At 49.3% G+C, this 26,653-nt stretch overlaps 1 protein-coding gene across 1 annotated transcript in view; it reads left to right on the forward strand.

The window, feature by feature from the left end:
• The first annotated feature begins 1,023 nt into the window (after positions 1-1,023).
• Positions 1,024-26,653, forward strand: part of TJP3 (tight junction protein 3) — a 57,721-nt gene continuing 32,091 nt past the window's right edge. The window contains exon 1 of the mRNA XM_074978075.1: positions 1,024-1,224. The gene's annotated coding sequence lies outside the window, so the exon portion shown is untranslated. The remainder of the gene's footprint in view (positions 1,225-26,653) is intronic.

Raw genomic sequence — 26,653 nt, forward strand, 5'->3', positions numbered from 1 at the left:
TTCCCCCACCGTGTATTTATGCCCTGTTTTCTCATTTTTGCTCCGCTGATGAAATGGGTCTTACCCTCAAAAGCTCATTACCCAATAAAGAAAATAGTTAGTCTTTATGGTGCTACAGGAATGCTTGGGGTTTTTTTCTCATTCAGCACTGCACAATCAGTCTGTTGTCTTACGTGACTTTTATGCCTTCCTCAATAACCTGAGTCTTTGAGCACAGCCCAAAAGACCTACAACAGGACTTGGACTCTTGCTCTGTTGGGGGATGGCAAATGGGCCAAATTCTGCACCAGTGTAGGCTCTATGGAATGCAGTGTAGAAAAACCAGCAGCCTGGCCCCAGTTGTTCTGCACTGGCCCTGGGGAGAGTGGAGTAGGGCAATTCTTACTCTTTATTATTTGTACTATGGTAGCTCCTCTGCAGCCAAGCACCAGTGGAGGATGGGGCCCTGTTACTAGAGAATCAATGCCCTGGGGAGTTCCCAACCAAAACAGACCAAACCAAAGGAGCGAAAGGGGGTGGAGGGAATGACAGATGAGCAGAGCAACAGTTGTAAATGACACTTAATGCCCCCCAGTTTTGTTTGCTGCCTCAGGTGGAGCTTGGTGGGTGCAGCGGGATTAGCAAGATGAGGGGACAAGGGAGGGAGCGGGGCCATAGAGGAGGGTAGGGGAAATGAGGTGTGGAGCGTGCAGGGCAGGTAGAGTGAAAGAGCAGGGGGGACTGGAGCTAGCCATTAGCTAGCACAGGACAGAGAATTCCCTGCTCTCTTGCTCCCTGGTGCTGAGGGTGCTGTAGCAAAGAAGATCCTCGGGGCTTGGGAGGAGACGAGGGAGGAGTCCCAGCCGGGGGCGTGAGATAAATGTTTGAAATCCAGTCTCCCCCCCTTGCAAATCAGATGAGTCTCTCCTCCCCTTTAATTTGTAGGGTTTCCCCAGGTATAAGGAGTATTTTTCTGGCCTCCTCTCCCTTCCTCTGTGTTTAAAAGCCGGCATAGCTGCCCAAGCCCCATTTCCCAAAGGTTACCTTGTCATTCTCCCCGCTGGCCTGGCAGCGTGTGGCCCACAAAGGGTTAAGCAAGCTGCCCTGAAATGAAAGCTTGTGCTGCATATTTCAGGCAGGCTCTACCTGGGGAGTGGAGAGTTGTCTTCCTGGTAGAGGAACACAGAGGAGTCGTCCCGATGTGTGGCTGAGTCCCAGGGAATTGCTCTGTTGTCGAGGAGCAAGGTGAGTGGTTTATGTGGTGGAAATTGTAGCTGTGATTTACCTGGGCTGTGGTGCAGGGAGAGGCTGGGGTTTTGGAGTTGCGAAAGTATGGTTCTTCCTTCCACTTTTGGTCCACAGGCACCCCTGGACGACAGGAAAGGCAATAGAAGTGCCTTTTAACACCCCCCCAGCAAATCCTGGATGGTTCTGATTGCCTCTCTGAGGCTGGTAAAACTAGTCTGTTTTGCTCTGCAAGTCCTTCATGCTCCCCTGGAGCAGGGGCAGAAATGCTCCAACTGTCCTGTTGATTCTATAGGTGCAGCCATCCGACTTCAGCTCCTAACCTGAGCTCCAGGTTGCCAGCTCCTGTGGTGGGACTGGGTCTGTGCTGGCTCCTCAGAACTGAATTTGTAATTGGAACCCATCCCTAATGGCAGTTTTTGAAAGGAAACTCACCATGCCCCCCTCGTCAGAACTGAATCATATGGCCAGTGATGCTAATGCAGGGCTGTGCCCAGAGCCTGCAGGTTGAAATGCTGGGGGTGTGTGATGGATTTTTGTTTCCAGTGTGAGCTGTGGAGTGCTAAGCTGACTTCACCAAAGCCTGAGCGAGCTCACAGGTTCTGAACTCCAGGGCTTTGGGGCATCTCAGGCCTGAGCAAACAGCTCTTTGCTGTAGCCCCAAAACGATTTGCTTGGACGTAACCAGTGTCTGGGTGTTGATGACCCTGAAGCATGTCACTGGGCCAGAAGAAGACCTAAGTAGGGGAGCTGCAGACAAAGGCACTTTGGTGAAAAACGAGTTTTTAAGAAAGGAAAGCAGCTTCGTATAGAGAATAACCTCAGAGTTCCTCTGGATTTACACAAGTGTGAGTTAGAGCCAAAGCTGCATATGTGGCAGGATCTGTGACCCTCGGGGCCACATCTATGCTGCAAATTAAACTCAATCAGAGGATCCAATTGCACCATTGTTCCCATCTGGTACACAGATGGCATCTGCTCTGAATGTAACACCCTGTGGAAAAAAACTAAATGTAAAGCTTCTGTGTCCTTGCATGTCCGCTCAGCCACATCGCTGGTGGGCAGTAGGAAAGGAAAAATGTTTATTTGCAATGTGCTTGGTGCTGTATATACAACCGGAGGCTCAGTTCCCTGTCGCAGAGCTCCCAGCATAAAGCCCCAGTCCTGCAACTGCATCAGTCCCTGGGGAGCCGTTGGGAATTGTTAAGGCCTAACTTCAACCCTGGGGGGAAGCTTCATAAATGAATAGGTTTAAGGGAGGCTCTAAGACAGCCCCTCCCTGCCTCTAGTTTCTGCACATTGTTTGTTTACACTTGCAAGCTCCTAGGGTGGGACTGGGTCTGTGCTGGTTCCTCCCTTCTTTAGTAGCTCTGTGCCATGGGCAGCAGAGAAAACAGTGGGAGAGTCAGGCTCAGAGGTTCTGCGGGCTGCTGCACCCTCTGGCTTGAATTGATTTCCGTCACAGAGAAGATTTACAGTTTGGTTTAATGGTTCTTACCACCCTCTGTACATACACTCTTCCAACACCCAGGCAGGCCGGGGCTGTGGTCAGTGTTTGCCAGATTTAGCAGGCTGGGAGGGTGGGAGTGGTTTCTGCAGTGAAACCCGCCAAACCAGCTTCCCTGGCGGTTTGCTAGCCCGTCTTCTCTCCCTGAGCCTATGCACCGCTCTAGGTTAGTGGTTAAGCGACCCAAGGGGAGAGCAAAAGTCCATCCACAGGTTGAAGCAAACGTGTGCAACTGCAGAAACTTGAAACTGCTCCTGTGATCTTGCTCGGATCCTCTGCAAAAGTGGGGACCCGAGGGGACTTGCTGGGGAGGGGCTGCTGATCCTTTGCCGATGGGTTTGAGCAGAGCAGAGCCGTGGGGAGACCCAGGCTGCACTAGCAGAGGCGGTCTGCAGGCCATTAGCGCTACTCGTGCTTTGAAGTAAACTCGCACTAGCAACTTGGCGGTAGCCTCTCCTGAGTTCCTCAAGTGGACGCCTCCATGTACAGCACCAGCAGCGAGCCTTTTCTCAGGGGCTGCATGCATGTTCCCCCCGAGCCTCCCTTCCCCACAACAAACCACTTGGCGCCTCTCAGAACCCTCTGTGCTGGGCAGCAGATAAAGGCGCGAGCTGGGGCTATAGAAATTCTCCTCAGCTTGGGAAACGCAGTGGGGTGGAGAATCCTAGATGGTTCTGATTGCCTCTCTGAGGCTGGTGAAACTAGTCTGTTTAACACCCACTGTCCTGCCCTGCAGAGGAGTTTTCTTTGCGTCAAAGACTGCAGCCAGCTCATACCTAGGCTATGAGTCTGCTGATTGCATCCTCTTCCTCATGTGTCTAAACAGCTGGGCTCAGTCACTGAGCACTCTTTGTGCCACTCCCCACCGTGCTCTTTCTGGTCCCAGTCCACCTCAAGCCACAGCCCCGCAGGGCCCTGCTCCGATGAGGCATGGGGAGTGCCTGCAGTCCTAGCCAGGAATGAGCACCGCAGCCTCTCTATGGAGTTGAATCTTGGCCCTTCATTGGGTTGGGATAGGGATGCACAGGCCCAGCCTGCCAGGATTTGACTCCCTACCTTCACCTTCCTCTTTGTTTTTAACCACAGCAGGTTTTTTTATTTCACAGCCAAGGCTGGGCTGCATCGGGCACTGGCATTGCTATGTGAGTGGCTGTTCACACCCTCAGGATGGACCAACAGTCTGCTTCCATAGTTCTTCTCTCCGACGAGCCAATGCTTTACAAAACCTTCCCACCCCATCTACAAGGGGTGGGGGGAGATCCTTGCCTCTGTGTGCCTGACTTATGCAAGGTTGCAGGCAGAGAGAGGGAGCTAGAATGTAGGATCTCTGGCCCCCCAGGCTTGTGATCTAACCACTAGGCAATACTGTCTTTGTGACTCAGTCTGTCGAAAGATGATTCTGTCTAGAGTGCAGCTGAAGTTGTCCCTCTCCTTTTTGCACATCTTGGATTGCCAAGCAGTTGCCACCCCACTCAGAAGGCTCCTACTTATGTGACTGGGAGAACGGCGTAGCTGGGCTTCTAAGAGCTTTCAGTTCAAATGTTCTGGTGTGGGTCTTTCTTTTGGTGTTAGGCTTCTGTATGAATTGGTACCCAAATTGGCTGCTTCACTGTGCTTGTCTGCACTGTGCATCTCCTCCTAGGCAGACCTGCCATGGTCACATGCAAGATGATGGCCTGCACAGCAGGGATCTTGCAGTGTGGACATAAAAGGTCTACTGAAGAGTATCAGAGGGGTAGTGGTAGTCTGTGTCTGCACCTTATAAATTAACAGATTTTTTGGAGCATAAGATTTCATGCGCAAAGACCCACTTCATCAGATGCATGTAGTGGAGATTCCAGAGGCAGGTCTAAATATACGGGCACATGGAAAGAAGGGAATACCAATCAAGAGAAAGGCCGGACTTGACAAAGTCAATTCAGTCAGGGAGGATGTGGCCCACTTCCAGCAGCTGATGTGGAAGAGTGAAAAACAAGAGAGGAGAAACTGCTTATGTAGGTGGCCAGCCATTCCCAGTCCTTGTTCAATTCTTGATTGATGGTATCAAATTTGCAAATAAATTGCAGCTCTTCACTTTCTCTTTGGAGTTTGTTTTTGAAGTGTTTTTTGTTGCGGGATGACTACTTTTAAATCTGCTACTAAGTGTCCAGGGAGATTTAAGTGTTCTGCTACAGGTTTTTGTATGTTACCGCTCCTGATATCTGATTTGTGTCCATTTATTCTTTTACATAGAGACTGTCCAGTTTGGCCAATGTAAATTGCAGTGGGGCATTGCTGGCACATGATGGCATATATTATATTAGTAGATGTGCAGGTGAATGAGCCCCTGATGTTGGTGTGGTTGATGTGTTTAGGTCCTGTGATGGTGTCGCTGCTGTAGGTATGTGGGCAGAGTTGGCACTGAGGTTTGTTGCAGGGTTTGATTCCTGGTTTACAATTACTGTTGTGTGGTCTATAGTTCCTGGTGAGAATTTGTTTCAGGTTGGCAGGCTGTCTGTAAGTGAGGACTGGCCTGCCTCCCATGGTCTGTGGGAGTGAGGGATCATTGTCCAGGATGGGTGGTAGATCACTGATGATGCTCTGGAAAGGTTTTAGCTGGTGGCTGTAAGTGATGGGACCTCTTTAGACCTTTACCAAGCTTTCCTAAAACTACAACACCCACCTGAGGAAGTGAGGAAACAGATTGACAGAGCCAGGCGTGTACCCAGAAACCACTTGCTACAAGACAGGCCCAACAAGGAAAACAACAGAACCTGGCATGGAAATCCAGGCAATGAGAACCATCTTATTGGTTTGATTTGTTTATAATTTTGTATTCATCTTCCAAATACAATCAATATACTAAAATACCAGCATCATCCTAATCCAAAAGAAAGGCATGTTAGGACAAAAGGAGGGGAAATGATATCTATCTTCATGGTCTATCTTAATCATAGACCTCTTAAAGAGCCATCCAAGATTGCTTTGAATTTTAGGGGCATATGCTTTCTGCTAAATTCCAGTTTGTTAGCTACAAGACCAGCCGTATCACTGAACCTGATATTAATATTTAATGGAAATCAACCATTATTGCAAGACCAACCATGCTGCCTTGTTACTGGGTAACTTCCAGATAGCAGAAATATACAGAAGAATGAAACTTAAGAGAAAGGGCTCCAACTTAGCATCCCAAAACTATTTTAAATTGGTCCTTTGATCCAGCTCATAGCAGGAATTCTTGATACAGAAGTACTCCCAAAACATATGAGCTAGTGTAGTACCTAGTGAGTTATATTTCCAGCAGGGGTCAGCATTTATAAGAACCATTACCTTTAGCCTATGTGGGAACTAGTGTATTCAGAATAAATATCTTTTGGTGAATAAGCCACAGTCTCAGTTCTTTAGTTGCTTTTCAAGCGTTAGATAAAATTGTGTTCCATTAGGCCAGACGTAGTGTCCACATTTCTGTCTCAAGCAACTCTCAAATTAAAAATCTTTGGTAGAGTTTTAGGGAAGAGAAAATCATAAAAGGAGGACACCATTGGCTGAGAAAATCAAGGAGGTTTCCTTAAAAAAATAAATGTTCTGGAGCTCTGACTGCATCCAGTCCAAATACATGTGTAAGTCAATGCTTTAACTGGAGATATTTTCATGCTCCAGAGCAGGGAATGCCAAATTGTTACTGAAGATCTTCAAAGGGTCTGAATTTATCATTGCTGGGTAGTGGTGATACAGTTTTAATTCCTGTGGCTATCCAATCCCTCCACAGCAAAGTTTTGCCAATTTTAAGGATCAGATTGCTCCATAGGACCACCTCTACATGAGAAAGTAGATGTAGGCTGAACTTTTTAGCCAAGTGTGATCAAGCTTGTTATTGTGAGAGCTCTGGAGCCACCTGTATCCTACACTAATCAAACCAGCTGACAAAGGAGGTGCTGTTGTCATCCTGAATAAATCAGACTATGAACAGGAGGCAGCCAGACAACTCTCCAACACCACTTTTTACAGACCTCTCTCCGCTGATCCCACTTTGGAATTCCAAAGGAAATTACAACAACTACTGAAGGAACTCCCTGCTGCTACTCGTGACCTCATTAACTCAGACACACCATCTGAGCCGCAGCCTGGATTATTCTATTTACTTCCCAAAATCCACAAACCTGGAAACCCTGGACACCCTATCATTTCAGATATTGGCACCCTTACCACCGGACTATCCAGTTACATGGACTCCCTCCTCAAACCCTATGCCACCAACACTCCCACCTATATCCGAGATACCACCGACTTCCTAAGGAAATTACAAAACATCGGAAAAGTTCTACATCCTTGCCACAATGGATGTAGAGGCTCTGTACACTAATATTCCACATAAAGACGGATTACAAGCAATCAGGAATACCATCCCTGATGCCACCACAGCCAATCTGCTGTCTGACCTCTGTTACTTTGTTCTCACACACAATCATTTCCGTTTTGGGGACAATTTATACCTCCAGATTAGTGGAACTGCTATGGGCACCCGCATGGCCCCACAATGTGCTGATATATTTATGGCTGACCTGGAACGATTCCTCAGCTCTCGTCCCCTATTACCACTCCTCTACTTAAGATACATTGATGACATCTTTATGATTTGGACCCATGGTACAGAGGCTCTAGAAGAATTCCACAGAGACTTTAACAATCTACACCCCACCATCAACTTATGCCTCGATTACAACATGCAAGAGATACATTTCCTGGACGCTACAGTACTAATCAAGGATGGCCTGATCAGTACCACACTGTACCGAAAACCTACTGATCGCTATACTTATCTACACCCTTCTAGTTTCCATCCTGCACACGTGACTAGATCCATTGTTTACAGTCAAGCTCTTAGGTATAATCGCATTTGCTCTGATCCAACTGACAGAGACCAAAAACTACAAGAACTTTACCAAATATTTATAAACCTGAATTACCCACCAGAAGAAGTAAAAAAACAAATCGACATGCATACCCAGAAACCAGCTACTCCAAGATGAGCCCAAAAAAGCCAAGAACAGAACACCACTGGTCATCACCTACAGCCCCCAACTCAGACCACTGCAACGAATTATTAAAGACCTACAACCTATTCTTAATCAGGATGCTACACTCCAGAAGGCCCTGGGTGACATGCCTGTTCTCTCCTACAGACAACCTCCCAACCTCATGAGGATCCTTACTAACAGCCACAGTCTATACCCCAGGAACACCAGTCCTGGAACCTTTCCCTGCAACAAAGCGCGCTGCCAGCTTTGTCCACATATCTCCTCTGGAAATACCATCACTGGACCTAACCAGGTTACTCACAGAATCACGGGCACTTTCTCATGCTCCTCTACTAACAACATATATGCCATCATGTGCCAACAATGCCCAGATGCTTTGTATATTGGACAGACTTCTAACTCCCTTAGACAAAGGGTCAATGGGCACAAAACAGACATCAAAACACTCCAGATCCACAAACCAGTTAGTCAACATTTTAATGGAATGGGGCATTCTGTCAATGACCTCAAGGTATGTGTGTTACTGAAAAGAAATTATCGCTCCTTTGTAGAAAGGGAAGTGGACAAACTGACATGTATATTCAAATGTGGAACATTAACACATGGTTTAAATCGTGATGTGAACTTTCTGAGTCACTATAGGGGCTCGTCTGCATACTTCACTCAATCTAATTCTTGATCTTCTCCCCCACCCCTCCACTCTCTGATTTGCTCACCTTGATTATCTTTTTCTGATTTGTCCTCCTTGCTTACTGTTTTTGGTTCTCTGTGTCTTAAATATTGAGTCTGTTCTGGTCTGGATATGGTCTGAAGAAGTGGGTCTGTCCCACGAAAGCTCACCTAATAAACTACTTTGCTAGTCTTTAAAGTGCTACTTGACTGCTTTTTGTTTTGCTTGACATGGAGGAGATGATGAAGTGGGTCTATCCCATAAAAGCTCATCACCGAATAAGTCATTTTGTTAGTCTTTAAAGTGCTACATTTCTGCTGCTTTGTTTTGCTGGAGGAGAGGGTATACCTCTTCTTGCTCAGTCTGAACCCAGGGTCGGGTCTGTGGGATCATATCTAACAGCCACACAGATGCCAGACTTAACAAAAAGGAGAAATGAAGATTTTCCAAGTTGGGAAAATGAAATCCTCCCAGACACGGGGAGAGCCATAATTTGTTCATTGTTAGGTATCAGAGGGGTAGCCCAGTTAGTCTGTATCTTCAAAAACACCTCCACTTTAGCAACTGATAATGGGCCACATCCTCCCTGACTGAACTGACCTGGTTTCTCCTCTCTTGGGCCGTGTCTACACGTGCCCCAAACTTCGAAATGGCCATGCAAATGGCCATTTCGAAGTTTACTAATGAAGCGCTGAAATGCATATGCAGCGCTTCATTAGCATGCGGGCGGCCGCAGTGCTTCGAAATTGACGCACTTTGCCGCCGCGCGGTGCGTCCAGACGGGGCTCTTTTTCGAAAGGAAGCCACCTACTTCGAAGTCCCCTTATTCCCATGAGCTCATGGGAATAAGGGGACTTCGAAATAGGCGGGGCCCTTTCGAAAAGGAGCCCCGTCTGGACGCGTCGCGCGGCGGCAAGGCGCGTCAATTTCGAAGCACTGCTGCCGCCCGCATGCTAATGAAGCGCTGAATATGCATTTCAGCGCTTCATTAGTAAACTTCGAAATGGCCATTTGCATGGCCATTTCGAAGTTTGGGGCACGTGTTGACGTAGCCTTGATGTTCACAACTCCACATTAACTGCTGATAATGGGCCACATCCTCCGTGACTGAACTGACCTTGTCAGCTTTGGCACTCCCCTTGACTGGGACTCCCTCCTTTTCATGAGCCCCTCCTCTGGAACCCCCCACTCATGCATCTGATAAAGCAGGTCTTTGCCCACAAAAGCTTATGCTCCAAAATATCTGTTAGTCTATAAGGTGCCACAGGCCTTGTTTTTGTTCATTGTCAGTTTAGGGCTCTCACCTGAAACCCAAAGGAACATTCTGAACGTACTGTTGAAGATTCTAAAAATAAATTTGAGGAATAGAAATAACAACATTATGGGAAAGACATTCATTTTCAATACATTAATTTTATTCAAGAAATGGTGGATTAAACTCTAATGCCCAAGTGGCTGACAATTGAGGGAGACAATTGTCTCCATATTTATTTTAGAAATGTCCTGAATGGGTTTAGGAATTAGCATTCTTAAGTATTTCCTCTGGGATTATGGCTGCTGAAAGACCCAAGTGGTCATCTTTGTTAATGCCTAACATTATTTTGTTAGTCTTTAAAGTGCTACTGGACTGCTTTTTTATTTTGATAGTATATAGACTAGCATGGCTATCTTTCTGTTACTGTTTGATTTCTCCCCATTATTTTTATATCCTGAGCAGCGTTCACTGTAAGCTGGGCACTCGTGCGGCTGAGCAGAAGAGATTTAAATGCTGGCCGACGGATCAGCACAGCGTCCAATGCTTGATGTTTTTCTCCTGGTGGGTGCACGTTCCTCAGTGCACATCAAAATGTGTTCTACAAATGGATGGCAAGAATTTGCATATGGATGGAAAAGAGTAGCAGGATCGTTGATCCTGAGGAATCTACATTTCTTAATAAGAGTTATAAAGTTAGGAATGGTTACTTTGGGCTTTGACACAAATACAAGAGACTAATTTTGTGCTGTGTTTGCCCCCCCCTTGGTGCCATGAATATGCTGATTAGCTCGGATGGCAGTGAGTAAAGGTTTTCAAGCTAAATCACATGGCAAAGGAGGAAGGGGGCAGCTGTGCCTCATGCCACTCTGTAGTGGAAATGGGGTGGAAATAATACCATTTGGATACTTCTCTGGAAGCTGGGTTAAGTTTAAAAGATTAATTCAAGTACTACATGGGTCACCAAATCCAAATTCTGCTAACGTGGGAAAAAGATAGTCCCAGGGTATGCAGTCAAAGACCTTGCCAGGGTGTAGAGAAATGACAGCTGAGGGGTTTTAGAATCTCTTGAAGCAACAATATCAGTCAATTGATGCAGATTAGCCAAACCACATAAACCTACCTAATTTATGTGAACAACATGGGATTGGACAAAGTTTTCTCATACAGCAAGAGCCTTAGCTAAAATTTTAGCAACACAATTGATAAGATGCATTGGCCTGAAATTACAATGTAGTTCAAGGACTTCCTAAAAAAAAAAGGAAGAAGGGTTCTTTTGAGGATGGGGTTTACTTTCGACAGAGTCGTCTACACTGCTTTCTTTCTAAAGGATAATATGCAAATGAGGTGACAGATATGTAAATCTGCGCCTAATTTGCATTTTCAATTTCCCTCATTTGCGTACCTGTTTCAAAAGAGGAATGCAAGCGTAGACACAGCCTGAGTCAGTTCTCTGTTTTCTAGAGAAGCACCTAAGAGTTCCTTCTGAGGCTGTGTCTACACTGGCAATTGAACAATGTTTGTTGTTCAGAGGTGCTGTCCCTCCACCTGAAACACAAAAGTTTTGCAACAGAAAGTATTAGTGTGAACATCAGCTGACAATGCAAATGCTGTTTATTAGAGGTGGAAATATTTTGTAAGGAAGAGAACCAACATACATCAACTACACTGCCCGACTTTTAGTGACATGGCTGTGTTGCTAAAAGCTGTGTAATGTAGACACAGACTAGGTGTCAGAGATCTTTGCTCATCAGCTACATACAACTGCTGAAATTGTTTCGATATTTGGCTGTGCTGTGTATAATTTGCTGTCACTGTTTGATATTAGCACTCTTATTTCTGTCTGCTTTTTCCTTATGTCTATGTGCCAACAGCTCGCCAAATTCCCAGAAGTTTTGAAAACAGCCTATTGGGACAGATTGTTTGTTGATTACATCTCATAGATGGATGAGGGTTCTGAATTTCTCTCCAGAGAGGGCAGAAGTACAGTTTTTGTCCAAGGCCTTAATTTCATTCTTGAGCGTATCAGTTTTATGTTCTCTCCATTTCTTTTTAATGGTGGCATAGGAGATGTTACAGCCTCTGATGAAGTTTTAATGGCTTCCGAAGTCTGCATCTGATGAAGTACTCAACTTTTTTAAATAAATGCCCCAACTCCTGCTGGAGAGGAGTAGCAAATGAGGATGTATCAAACAGCAGAAAGGTATTTAGTATTCACATCTTAGACTACTCTGGAGGCCTAAAAGATGTATGTACACAGGTTGCACCTAAAACCGGCACTCACTGGAGTGGACCAGGGATGCTCCTGGACCAGTGAAAGTGATACCACCAAACAAAGAAACTGATTCCTCCCTTGGACATGAACTTAGATGTCTCAAAGCGGGTCTCTGAGCTTTTAGCAATATGCTCTTTCCTACACCTATCACTTGAAGTGGCATTTTGGTAAGCCTGGCTTCATTCCAAAGGGTAGCCATGCGACATGCTCTGATGGTTTAACCTCCTTATCCTTTCAAAACAAAAAAGCAGTAAAGTAGCACTTTAAAGACTAATGAAATAATTTATTAGGTGAGCTTTTGTGGGACAGACCCACTTCTTCAGACCATAGCCACACCAGAACAGACTCAATATTTAAGGCACAGAGAACTAAAAGTAGTAATCAAGGTTGACAAATCAGAAAAAAAATTACCAAGGTGAGCAAACCAGAGAGTAGAGGAGCAATCTGTTATCCCACATCCAAGATTTCTCTGCAAAGCAGCATCTACATTTTCTATTAACCAGTCTATGCACTTACTCTTTACGCAAATCACACATCAGCAGAGATGAGCAAAGCCTCCACAGCATAAGTGTTAGAAGGGGTTTGGAGTTCTACTTAGACAGGACTGAGCAGTTCCATTTGTGAGCCCAGCTACTCATGGCCATCACTGTCAGGATGAAGGTCTCCCAGTCTCTTTGCCAACAATTTCACAGTGGACAATCGCCTGTAAGTATGTGTATTATGATCTGGGTTCCATTTCCCTGCAGAGCAAAGAAAGTGCACTTTTGATGAGCTTGCAAGCGGCTGCAGCAGATTTCTTGAGCAAGTCCCTAACCAAGGTATTTTTAGAGCAGCAATCTTGTCTTGAGTCCCCACATTCAGGTCCCATTATGACATCATTGATCTCAGAAGAGCAGACTTCGACTCTCACAGAAAACTGTGAAGCTAATATGAAGGGGAAAGGTGTTCAGGAGAACTGGCAGTATTTTAAAGAAGTCTTATTGAAGGCACAGGAACAAAACCATCCTGATGGGCAGCAAGAAAAGCAAATATGGTGGGCAACCAGCTTGGCTTACAAGGGAAATCCTGCACGAACTTAAACTCAGAAAGGATGCATATAAGAAGTGGAAACTTGGACAGACGACTCAGGAGGAGTATAAATATATTCTTGGAGAATGCAGGGGAGTAATCAGGAAGGCGAAAGCACACAACTAGAACTGCAGCTGGCAAGGAATGTGAAGGGTAACAAGACAGGTTTTTACAGACTTGTTAGCAGTAAGAGGGTGATCAGGGAGGCTGTGAAGCCATAACTGGATGAGGGAGGTAAACTGGTGCCATGATGTGGGAAAGGCTGAAGTACTCGATACTTTGTTTGCCTCTGTCTTCACAGACAAGGTCAGCTCCCAGACTACTGCATTAGGCAATGCACTATGGGAAGGAGGTGGGCTGCCCTCAGTGGGGAAAGAATAGGTTAAGGGCTGTTTAGAAAAGCTAGACATACACAAATCCATGGGTCTGGATTTAACCACCCAAGGGTACTGAAGAAACTGGCAAATGTCATTGCAGAGCCTTGGCTGTTATCTTTCAAAACTTGTGCGATCAGGAGAGGTCCTGAATGACTGGAAAAAGGAAAATGTAGTGCCCATTTTTAAAAAAAGAAAGGACAATCCAGGGAACTATAGACCGGTCAGCCTCACCTCAGTCCCCAGGAAAATCATGAAGGGAATCCTCAAGGAATCCATTATGGAGCACTTGGAACAGGAGAAAGTGATCGAGAGTAGTCAACAAACATTGGAGGGTAGGGATAGGGGCCAGAGTGACCTAGATAAATTGGAGGATTGGGCGAAAAGTAATCCGATGAGGTTCAACAAGGACAAGTGCCAAGTCCTGCACTTGGGATGGAAGAATCCCAAGCCTTGTTACAGGCTGGGGACCGACTGATTGAGTAGCCGTGCAGCAGAAAAGGACGTGGGGATTATAGTGGATGAGAGGATGGATATGAATCAGCAGTGTGCCCTTGTAGCCAAGAAGGCTAATTGCATATTGGGGTGCATTAGGAGAAGCATTTCCAGCAGATCTAGAGAACTTATTCCCCCCTATTTGGCACTGGTGAGGCCATATCTGGTATATTGTATGTGGTTCTGGGCACCCTAGTTTATAAAGGATGTGGATGCATTGGAGTGGGTCCAGCAGAAAGCAATGAAAACGATTAGGGGGCTGAAGCACATGACCTATGTGGAGAGGCTGAGGGATTTGGGCTTATTTAGTTTGCAGAAGAGAAGAGTGAGGAATGATTTGATAGCAGCCTTCAACTTCCTGAAAGGGGGCTCTAAAGCGGATTGAGAAAAGCTCTTCTCTGTGGTGATTGATGGCAAAACAAGTAGCAATGGTCTCAAGTTACAGAGTGGGATGTGTAGCTCAGACATTAGGAAATACTGTTTCACCAGGAGGTGGTGAAGCACTGGAATGTGTAATCTAGAGAGGTGGTGGAATCTCTATCCCTAGAGGTTTTTAAGTCCTGGCTTGTCAAAGTCTTATCTGGGATGATTTTAGTTATACTGGTTCATGGTTATATGGGATATCAGAGGGTGTTTAAGCCACCCTGGCAGGGACCACTGAGGGAATAAGTTCCCAGGACTGTGTATGGGGTTATAGCACATTCTGGGCATGTGCAACACATACCTCAAAGGGCAAGAGTAACAGAAGGGATAACCGTGTTCTATCACTTTGGGGTGATGTGACAGGGTGTATCAACCCTGCCCTGAGTCAGAGCAGGCTAATCTGGCTCACCTGGCAAAGGAGGCCTCACCCCTATGGCCTTGCTGGCTGTGCTGCAGCTGCAAGGCTGGTATAAAGGCTTGTGGAGCTAGTCAGTCGGGGCTGGCTACCTCTGGGGAAAGAGGTGCCTGTGGGGCTCCAGCCAGGGAACTGCCTGCAGACCACACCACAGCAGCTAGTCTGCCAGGGACGACCAGTGAAACCCATGAGCCAGAGAGAGTCACTGCAGAGGACGGCTGGGAAGGCAGGTCGGAAGCAGCCCAGGGAGGGGAGCACACCCTGGTAACTTTGTGTGTTGCAGAGGGAGTCCCCACCAAATCAGGTGGGCCACCCCCCCACTGGTAGAGCCCTGGGCTGGGGCCCGGTGGAGCAGAAAGGGCACAGGCTCACCTTCCCAACCCCTAACCCAGGGGATCTGCCTTGCAAGAGGGGCCTTGTTGTATGGATTCTGGACGCAAGCTTACACTGCCTTGGAAAACGGGACTCAGAGCAAACCACCCTCTGATACCTGGTGGAGAACGTGGGCAGCTCGATCTCTCCCTTGATGTAAAGGGACGGGGATCGGACTGAGAAGAGCGCCCATGTAAGTAGGGAGGAAGGGTGACTTGTTGAGTGGCTGCCGGAGAATTAGCTGAAGCAGGCAGCCCAGCAGCAACAGCAGACCCAGCTGCTCCAGCAGTTAGTGGCCCACCAGCAGCTGCAAGGCACTCGGCAGCGTGAAAAGCAGCTGTTGTGGTGAACAGCTGCCCAACAACAGAGGTGGCAGGAGCAACTATGGCAGCACCTGGCAACCCTGCGGTGATCTGAACTGGCTCCTGCTGCTACCCTGCTGGAGGGAAGGACTGGGGGGAGGCCTTCCCAGGGCCCCCATTTGCCTTGTCCAGGAGGACAATCTGGGAGTCTTCTTGGTTACCTCTGAGAGGGTGGCCACAGTGGCCAGTCACCCCTTTTTTGACAGGTCCAGCTCAAACAGCCCTAAGAGGCCCTAGACTACTGGAAGGTTAAAGAGGCTATATTGGACCAGACTGGTATAACCCCAAGACGTTTCAGCAGCTATTCCAGTGGGAGCAGTACCCCCCGGGGGGGCTAGACCAAAGGTGGTAGCCAGAAACTGAAGGCGTATTGCTGGAGGTAGCTCAAACCTGAGAAGCTGACTGGGACCCAGGTGTCTGAGGCTGTGGTCCAGGAGCAGTAACTCCATACCACCCCCCACCACCCCGGCAGGGGCCAGACCTGGGTGAAGCATCACTACCCAAAGTCACTCGCAGAGGCTGTCTCTCTGATGGAGGTCTATCTGGCAGTGGAAGACCCAGAAAGACCAGCGCAGAAGGTGGAAGGCTGCTATGACCCTGACCGTAAGGCACGGGGGGACCCTGGCCACGAGAGACCTCAGGGCTCAAAGGATTCAACCAGCCCCCGGAGATGACAAAAGGAGTATGTTGAGACGATCCCCCACTGGTCTCCCCATGAAGCAAGGATGCGATTAGCTGAGTTTCCATTGGATTGTACCGGACTGGAGCTAGTGAGAGCCACGAGAGAAAAGGGGGGACCTGCCCAAGAATGAGTGTGAAGCCCCAGAGATGGTAACAGATGTGGAGAAAGACCCACCCTCTGTCCCAGGCACAGCCTCCCAGCTGACATTAGAGACCGGGGTGGCGAATGAGTCAAGGGACAACTAGTTGGAAAAGCAGAGAGGGACAACTTTTTGAAGGAGCAGCAGGAAGATCTGTCACTGAGTTGGGCCTGGGAGCAGGTGGTGGGACTGGAGTCCACCAGGGATTCAGGAGGGTGGATACCCCAGGGACTCCAGTCCAAGGTGCAGGAAGACTGCCTTTACCATATGGTCAAGGGACCCTGGAGCCAAGAAGAGTTGTGGCAGCTACTGGTCCTGAAGAGATACCGGAGGGACCTGCTGAAGCTGGCCCACGCCATTCTACGGGCTGGGTGTAGAGGCCAGGAAGGGACCTGGCAGTGGGTGGTGCATTGGTTCTTCTGGTCTGGAATTCATCATGAAATAAGAGACTTTTGTGACTCCTGCCCTGAGTGCCAACGTATTGCACCCAAAAGGGTGCTGAAGGCCTCCGGACAGCTCTGTCAGTGGTAGGGGTCTCTTTCAAAGAGGATTGGACTCAACCTGGTGGGGCCAGTAGAGAAGACCAGCACTCGATACCAATACATTTTAGTGATAGTAGACTGTACAACCAGATACCCTGAGGCAGCCCTCTTAGGGAGTACAACCGCCCCGACGATAGTGGCTGAGCTTTTAAAAATCTCACGGGTGGGGATCTCTAAGGAGGTCCTGATAGATCAGGAAAATAGTGTCTTAATGGCAGAGCTGTGTCTCCTGTTACACAGTGGTCTTCAGGGCTATAAAGTTTACCACCCGCAGAGAGATGGATCGGTTGAGAGGTTTAACCAAATCCTCAAGTCAATGCTCAGAAAACTTGTGGAGGATGACCCCCAACAATGTGACAAGCTGCTTCCAGGCCTGCTGGTTGCAGTCCAAGAGGTCCCTCAAGCACCTACTGGTTTCTTACCGTTTAAGCTATTTTATGGGAGGCAGCCGTGAGGAGTGCGTGACCTGTTGAAAGAAACCGAACTCTAGGGGACTGCCTCTTATATTCTACGGTTGCAAGAGCGACTCCAGAGACTATGGGAGTTTGCCTGGATGAACTTGTTACAAACCCAGCAGATGGAATCCCAGTACTACAACCAGGGAGCCGCCTATGCGTGTTTACGCCTGCAGGTCGTGTCCTCCTTTTGTTACCTTTGGATGAGTCAAAGTTTGTTTGAGGTGTTGCGATGTGTGGGGCTGATGGATTATGAGATACGGTCAACAGGTAGAAGGAAGGAACTTCAGACCTATCACGTGAACCTTTTAAAAGCATGGAAGGCCCTCCTCAGCAACCCCTACCCACCAGAGCTAGAATTGGGCCCGCTGGCCCTCAGCTTGGAGGCACTGATGTCCACCACCCTACAGACAGAACTAGAGGGGACAGAACTAGAGGTGGGGCAACTGGAAGAGCTGCGTTGGCTAGCCAAGGCCTTCTGCTCTGTGTTATCTTCCCACCCAGGCAAGGCCAGGCTAGTGAGTTGTCACATAGCTAACCTACCAGGCCAGGAGGTATATGACCACCAACAGCCACTGTCCACGAAGTTGGGAAATGGTGCAGAAAGAGCTCCAGACCATGCTGGAAATAGGGGTAATAGAGGAATCCCCCAGTGTGTGGAGAAGTCCCATGGTGTTAGTGCCAAAACTGGCTGGGGCTATCTGTTTTTGCATTGACTTTTGCAAGATGAATTTGATGTTACGTTTTGACACCTACCTCATGCCAAGGGTGGATGAACTACCTGAGAGACAAGGAGACACACGGGATGTTTCCACCCTGGATTTAACTAAGGGGTATTAGCAGATCCCACTGACACCAGTGTTGAAGGAGAAGACTGCGTTTCCCTCTCCGCTCGGGGAAGCAGCTTTTCCCACTCTGTACCAGTTTGTCCTCAAACCCTTTGGCCAGCATGGGGCTATTGCAACCTTCCAACACCTTAAGGACCAGCTCCTTCAACCCCATCACCAGTATGCAGCTGCTTTATAGATGACATTGTGGTGCATAGCCAACCTTGGTCAGAACATCACCAGCACCTAGAAGCCATCCTAGGAGCATTTAAGGAAGCTGGGCTCATGACAAACTCCAGCAAGTGCCATGTGGGGAGACATACCTTGGGCATACAGTTGGTGGAGGGACCCTCCGGCCCCAGTGGATAAAGTACAAGCCCAGAGAGACTACTTGGCCTCCACAACAAAAAAGACAAGTGTGTCTGTTCTTAGGGTTGGCGGGCTATTATCGCTGCTTTGTACCTGACCTCAAAATGCTCCCTGGCCCTCTGACTGACTTGACTAAAAATGTCCAATCACGGCAGGTCAGACGGTTGGTGGAATGTGAGGGGCTTTGCCAAGCGCGGGAAGACTGACTGATACAGACGCCAGTTCAACACCATCTAGATTTTGCAAGGCTGTTTATAGTACAGATGGATGCCACTGAGGCAGGCTTGGGAACGGTATTGTCCTGGGATAGGGAAGGAGAGGAACACTTAGTCCTGCACCTTCCTCCAGACCAGTGGGAAGCCACCATAGAAAAGGAGGTGTTAGCTGTGAAATGGGCTGTTGATGCCTTAAGGTATTACCTCTTAGGGAACCACTTCCAGCTGGTCATGGACCACACTCTCACCCAAGTGGCTGAGAGAAATGACAGAGACCAACCTGCAGATTATGAGGTGTTACCTCTCCTTGCAGCTATATGATTTAAGCATGGTGCGCAGACCAGGTAAGGCACATGCCAATGCAGACTGTTTTTCATAGGCAAGGATGAATCAGTGGGACATCTTCCGGATACCCTCTTACGGGGGAGGATGTGTGACAGGGTGTATCAATCCCGTGCTGAGTCAGAGCAGGCTAATCTGGATCACCTGGCCAAGGAGGCCTCACCCTTATGGTCTGGCTGGCCATGCTCCAGCTCCAGGCCTGCTATAAAGGCCTGTGGAGTTCATCCATCGCAGCTGGTTGCCGCTGGGGAAGGAGGTGTCTGTGGAGCTCCCACTGGGGAACCTCCTGCAGACCACACCACAAAGGCTAGTGTGTCAGGGACAACAGGGGAAACCCATAAGCCGGAGAGGGTCGCTGCAGAGGACGGCTGGTGGGAAGCAGCCCAGGGACAGGAATGCAGCCAAGTAACTTGGTGTGTTGTGGTTGGAGTCCCCACAAAGTCAGGTGGGCCACCCCACCACTGGTGGGGCCCTGGGCTGGGGCCTGGTAGAGCAGGGAGCACCCAGGACCCCATCGCAAACTGCCCTGTCAGAGGGTCCTCGCGGCATTAATTCTGCCTGTTAGGCTGCACTGCCCTGCGAGAAAAGGCCTTGTTGTACGACCTCTGGCCACTAGGTCATACTGCCCTGCATGAAGGGACCTTGCTGTATGGACTCTGGTCACAAGCATATGCTGCCTTGGAAAGGGGGGACTCACCCCCTGACAGGTGTATAAACAGGAATGTCCTAGGTAAGAGACGAGGGGTAATTGTCCCGCTCTAGTTGGTACCGGTGAGTCTGGGCACCTTATGTTAGGAAAGATGGGGACAAACTGGAGGGAGTCCAGAGGAGAGCAGCAACAAAGGAGAAAAGGTTTAGAAAACCTGACATGGGAGGAAAGTTAGAAAACTGGGCATGTTTGGTTTTGAGATCAGAAGACTGTGGAGCTGGAGGAGCTGATAGCAGCATTTGGATACGTTCAGGGCTCTTAGAGAGAGGGTGGTGATCAATTGTTCTCCATGGCCACTGAAGGTAAGACAAGAAGTAATGGACTTAATCTGCAGCCAGGGAGATCCAGGCTCGATATTAGGAAATAACTATCCTGATAGCTAAATACCAAAACAGGCTTCCAAGGGAGGTTGTGGAATCTCTGTGACAGGCGGCTTTTAAGAAAAGATCGAACAAACACCCACCCAGAGTTGTCTCGGTTTCGTGGGCCTGCTTGGGTGCAGGGGACTGGACTTGGTGGCCTTTTGAGGACCCTTCCAGTCCTACATTTCCACAAACACCGGCGACAATTTAACCTAGGCTGCTGCTACACTTCCATTCTCCCGTTGGAGGTGCCATGGTAATGAGGCAATTTGAAGCAGGATAATGAGGCACTAATGTGCATGTTCAGTGCCTCATTAGCATAATAGGCTATGTGAACAGACTTTGAATTGCGGATTGACAGTGAAGATGGGGGCAGCTCCGAAATAAGCGCCCCATATCGATGTTCCCTTATTCCCACAGAACTAGACTGGAATAAGGGAATGTCGACATGGGGCACTTATTTCAAAGCTGCCTCCATCTTCACTGTCAATCTGCCATTCAAAGTCTGTTTGCATGGCTGCCATTATGCTAACGGAGTGCTGAATATGCACATCAGCACCTCATTTGCCTGCTTCAAGTTGCCTCGTTACCATGGCACCTCTGACGGGAGAATGGTAGTGTAGCAGCAACCCTAGTCTCTGACACTTCTGAACATCTGAGCACTTGTCTTTGTGACTGTGATGTTCTCTTATCATAGCCGTTGTGCGTAGTACAGCAAGCTATTTCACTTCTTGCTTTGCAATATTCTTCTGTGTTGCAAAACAGCTGCCTTTTTCCACCTAAGAGCTGGTTGCATTTTGGTTATTCCAACAGTGCCTATCATGTTGCTATCCAAGCCTCCTATGTATATCCTTTTCCTGTATAGGTGCAGTTTCTGAAGAGCACTGTATAAATGTTTAGCGTTCCTGCTAATATTACTGTGGTGTAATAGCTATCTTTGAACTGCTAGGTACCACAGAAGCCCTGCAAGTGGCTGTATTTGTGGGTCTAGTAGAAGGCGAAATCTTTCCCAAGGCTCCTTAAAGACCGTTATCCCTTTCTGACTTCAGTGACTAAGCCAAGTGTGGGACCCTTGAGATGATCCATCTGTGACCAGAATTTAACACTAAGGATAATTAACCCTTGGAAGAATTTTCCAAGGATTGGGATGGAGAGTTCATCACTGAGAACTTTTAAATCAAGATTGGCTGTTTTGGAGCAGTTCTGTGGCCTGTGTTCTACAGCTGAGCAGCAGGTTTCTGGTCCCTTCTGGCCTTGACAGCAAGGAATTTGGTGATTGTCTGGTATCTTCTTTAATGCAGTCTTGTTCATTGAAAAGAAACATACAAAGTCCTGGTACTCCAGCTGCAGGAGGAAGCAAAGGCAGTTTCTTGGTTAACTGCCTGAAGCCACTTTAACTAACTCCAAAGCTCCCTAAACTTCTCCTGCAGTCGCATTGTGCTTACAGGATCCAGCTTGACTTTCTTCGGGCCTGCTTTCATGTGCCTGCTCTCCGTGGGTCTGTTTTCTGCCTTCTGTCTCATAGGCCTCCTTACCTAAACCAGTACTTGGCAAAAACCCCTCTTCCCACTCCTGTGGGACTCCTTGCCACAATCCTCAGCCAAGCTGAGCAGGATTCAGTGAGAGGCTTAGACACGTTAAACCAGATAATAAGAAAACTTAAGAGTTAGGATAAAAAAAACTATGTATGGGATGTAGACCTCCAGCCTCTAACTGATGAGGTGCAGTGCCCAAGATATGGTAGCTAGGCCTACTGGTCAGGAGTCAGGTTTAGTGGTTGGAGCCAAGTGTCAGAACAACAGACAGTGTTGGGGTCAGAGCTGGAGATGGCTTTGGGTAAAGTGTAGGAGTAGGGGCTGGATGCAGCTGGAAGACTGGAACCCAGAGCAGGCAGGAATGGAGGGCTCAGGAGCTGGGCCAGCAGGAGGGGTAGAGGAGCGGCCAGCCCAGGATTCATCAGACAACATTCTCTGCTACTTCCTGGTTTACGCTGAGCTCCTCAACCAACCAGGGGCACTGGATGTTCCCCGGATTGGGAGCTTTGGGGCCCTCCTCTAGCTAGCATCAGCTGGTTTCCTTGCCTGGTTACTCACTTAGGCAAGATGCTTCCTGGTAGTCCTGGCCCAAGGATGACTTAGGGACCGATGAATACAGATGCAAGACCCATAATCCCTCCCGTGAGGGGTAGGGATGAGGTTCCCCAGGACAGGAGTTTCTTAGACCATCCTCTAAAGCATTTGGCTCTGACTCCTCCAGAAATAGGGTGCAAGACAAACAGGGGTTGGTCACATCTAGGAGATGGAGTTTTCTTCAGATGACTCTACACAACAGCATGAGTCTGGCCTCAAGCCATACCCATGCGTGCCCAGGACCCTGCAGGGCCAGAGGCCGAAGCCTGCGTTAAATTGGGCCGTAGGGTTAAGCTGCAGCCTTGGCTTGACTCGGGTCCCAGAGGTTCCCTAGATGTACTGCCAGCGTTCCCAGCATCAGAGAAGCAGAGCCCCAGGCAGGCAGCCGGCACAGCTCCTATAAATGCCGTTGCGGCCTAGAAGCATGCTCCCCCTTCCTGCACCTTTTGCCGCACAAGCAGCAATTCCTGCTCCTTCTTGCTGCAGCATGGAGCTTGGCCAAGGCAGGGAGCAAAGCTGTAGTGCGAGGCGGCTCTCAAGGTTGGGGTCATCCTTCCTCAGGACATGCTGCTGTACTTGATCCCTGCCTCATCCTCTGACCCTTATTTCCGGCCCCCACTTCCCTCTCATGGGTGGCTGGATGTACAGGGAGCCTGCAGTGTCGGGTGCTGTTAGGGGGTGAGTGGGAGCCAGCCTCAGCAATTTCCCGTAGCCTCCCAGGAGCGGGAGCTGGGATAAGGGGTCTCCGGGGTGCTGCAGCACACTGCACCCCAAGCCCATCCTTCACTGTTCTGCAGCTGGCAATAGCCAGGTCAGGGGAGGGGAGGTGGTTTTCCTCTGAAACCTGCATTTTGTGTCAAACTTCAAAACAGACCAAAGTAACAACCCAGCCAACCACAACCCCTTCAGAAGACAGCCCAGGTTACAAAACCCTGCGCACGCTTCATTATAATAGTTCAGCAGGCCTGGCACCGAGGGCTTAATTCTCCTCAGAACAGGTGCACAGGCATTTTCCTGCCACCAGAGCCCAGTTCTCAGATTAGATGGCAGTTCAGTAACCACCCTTCTCAAGCTGCAGTACTTCTATGGCAACACAGTCAGGTGATTCAGGTACTAATGCTCTTCATGGGCACCGAGTCCCATCATCAGCACCAGCCCAGTTAGGAAACAGGTGGGCAGTAGAGTTCCCACCAATGCACCGGGTTCCAGGGCTAGAGTGTCCATACTGGTGGGCTTGCTGGGCACTTTGGATATGGTTTCTTTGCTTCCAGCCCATGCACCAACAGGGGGATGCCAGAGCGCTTGGTTTGCCCACCTAGAACTAAAACGCAGTGTAGACCTGCAAGCCTGAGTTCCCTGACCCACGTCGGCTGAATCCAGTCCAACTGCCCTGAGCTTACATTGCTGTGTAGACACACCCTTGCTCGGGGCTAGTCCAAGACTACTGCAGTCAAGTTCCCCTGGAGTTAATGCCCATCACAAACCTCACCACTTTCTGTACCAAGATCTAGGCACATTTCTTGGATCTCACCTTTTCTAACCCGAACGTTCATGTGTGTGTGTGTGTGTGTGAGAATCCACAACAAAATACTCGTAAGTGCACCCTTCTGCCCTGGGGAGAGGAGCTGAGAACAAACACCCGACAGATATGACTGGAAGGAGACCAGATCCCCTGGTGATGAGTGTGATGTAAAAACCAGCTTAGAAAGGAACAAACATATCTCACAGAGCCGGAAGGGACCATGACAGGTCTTGGAGGCCAGTCCCTGCATTCACAGCAGGACCTAGCACAATCCCTCCCAGATTTTTTTTAACTCTAACCTGCCCTAGGCCCTTGAAAGTCCCTCTTCAGGGCTGAGCTCGCAACCCTGGCTTTGCAAGGGCCAATGCTCTAACCATCAAACTACCCCGTGGCCTAGCTTCCTTTTCACTCTAGGGGCTGTTTGCAACCCTGTGATGCAAAACAGTGCTAAGGCAATGGCACAGCCCTGTTTGACTCCTGTTTTGACCTCAAAGGAGTCACTTTGGGATCCTTTATTGCATTCATTATCATTCATCAACAAATTCGTTGTACGGGTCACGTGGGTTGGATGGCTGATCAGCGCCTCCCAGGTTAGATTCTGCTCTCCAAGTTGCAGGCAGGATGGAGGAGCATTGGGGGCCCGCAGAAGTGATATAAGGACGGGCTGAAGGTGCACATGGAAAAGTGCAGTGTCGGTGTCGACACTTGGCGGAACCTTGCTCAAGACCGTCCCCAGTGGAGAGCAGCAATCTGTGAGGGGTGGCGCAATTAGAGAGGTCCCACTGCAGTGCAGACGAGGAGAGGCGGAGAAGAAGGAAAGAGCAGCAAAAACTGCCCTGCGCTCCTCCAACAGCTACCAACACCTGCCCCTTCGGTGAAAGACCTGTGGCTCCAGAACCGGACCAATCAGCCATCAACACCCTCGTATTTGTGAGTCTGACATGAAGACGTCGTACTCGTTATCGAGTGACCGACGAGAGAGAGAGAGACAGAGAGAGGGTGTTAGCTGGAGTCAAGCCAGCTGCAACAGGGGAGCCCAGACGCAGCTGTCTCTGAGCAAACACCCTCTGGCCCTCGGCTTTACCACTTTTGTGAAACCCAGGAGTCCTAGAGCCAAGTTCTCTGCTGGAGCCATTAGATCTCACCTCCTGCAAATCCGTGTTTATAGTGACTGGGTCATCCCATTCTCTTGTGGGTGCATCAGTAAAGTGGTGGCAAAAACCCTCTGCTCCATTCTTCCTCCCTGGAGCACAGAGACTCCCTGCCCGAGGCAGCAGAGCTCCAGGTGAAATCAGGCTTACAAGCAGGACCTGTGCCTGGGTTGCTGGCATGTGCCTAACTTCCTGCAGCTCTTTAGCCAGCTCTGTTCCCCTGAGCCAGCTGCCTGTAAACTCTGGCCTGGAGCCTTGGGTAGTAGCCTGGCTGGGACACAGAGTACCTGAGCGCAAGTCAGCCTGCTCCCTTGGGTAGGTGTGTTCCGCACCTGGCTGTGTCAGCAGGAGGAGGGGCCGGCATGCAAGGGAGAAGGCGGAGCAGCAGGTGTAAAGCCCTGTCTCTGGGAGAAGGAAGAGCTGATTTTTAAACTGCCTGAACCTTGCAGCTGACCATAGCCTCTCTGACTGCTGCACACCTGCTCCACGGAGCTTGTCTCCCTTGCTGAGCTTTCCGTCCCCGAGCCATCCCTGTCCATGGGCATAGCCAGCAGCCTGGGGCTTTGTGGAACATGGCTGTGAGATTTCAGGTGAGTTTCTTTCCCCAGCTGGGGAGTGTGCAAGGAGGGAATGCCTGGGCCTGTGGGTGTGTAAGAAGGGAAAGCCTGGGCTATGGGTGTGCGAGGAGGGAATGCCTGGGCCTGTGGGTGTGCGAGGAGGCAATGCCTGGGCCAGTAGCTTTTACGGGTGCTGTGTGTGGTGACAGCCATTGTGGGGCAGGAAAATGATCTGAGAGGAGAATCAGGGTTTATCTTGCTCCAGTTACCCAACAGCCTGTTCAAAGGACAGTCACTCCAGGCTAGGAAAACAGTCTTATCCAAGGGCGGGGGCGGGAGCGCGAGCGCGAGGGTACCTGCCTGCCCCGAGCACAGCCCTGCACTGCTGTCTGGCTGCCTGCTGCAGGAGTCACATCTCTGCTCTTGGGCCCTTCCGGGGTGCACTGACTGCGGGGGAAAGTCCGGCTGGGGAAGGACCCACTCTGGCTGCATTTGGGGCATGGAACTGGTATGATCCAGGCAGAGATTGGGCAGGTGCCCCCTCTCGCACTGCCCCTAGCCCTGTGCACGGCCCTGCCCTAGAGCAGCCCCTCCAGCGGTGGAGTCAGCCTCGCTGCCTGCTCAGCCCTGGGCACCCAGGCAGTGTGAAAGCCTAGCACCTGGTGGGGTGGGTTCTGGGATGTGCTCTGTGCTCCTTGAGGAATTGCATTGAGGCCTCTCAAACTCATTTCCTGTGTGGCCTCCCGCAGCCAATGGCAGCTGCTTTTGCTTACTCTCTGCCTGGCTCAGCTCTGAACCAGCAACCTAGAGAGAAAGGGGATGCAAACATCAGGATGGTTCTGGGGGAGTGTGCTAACAGCCTCTCCAGCTTCCAGTAAGGGCAGTGGCAAGACCGTGGACTTGACCAGTGCAGGGCTTGTGCATGATGCCGACACACTGCACAGGGTTACACTCGCCTATTGCTGCTCGGCTTGCATCCTGCAAACCTTGATTTTTCCAGGCATACCAGATTTGGATAATGATGCATTTTGCTTTCTTGTCATACTGTGCAAACTGCTTTGATACACCAGCTGTTCTGAGGAATCCATGTGCTGGGGGAATGTTCTCTGCTGAGCCTAAGGATTGCAGCTGATGCGTAATTTCCTCTGCAGGTGGAAGGTTTGGCTGGAGAGGGGCCTGATTCAGAACTCCCTCAAA

Source organism: Carettochelys insculpta, chromosome 27 (assembly GCF_033958435.1).
Source record: "Carettochelys insculpta isolate YL-2023 chromosome 27, ASM3395843v1, whole genome shotgun sequence".
NCBI lineage: Eukaryota > Metazoa > Chordata > Testudines > Carettochelyidae > Carettochelys > Carettochelys insculpta.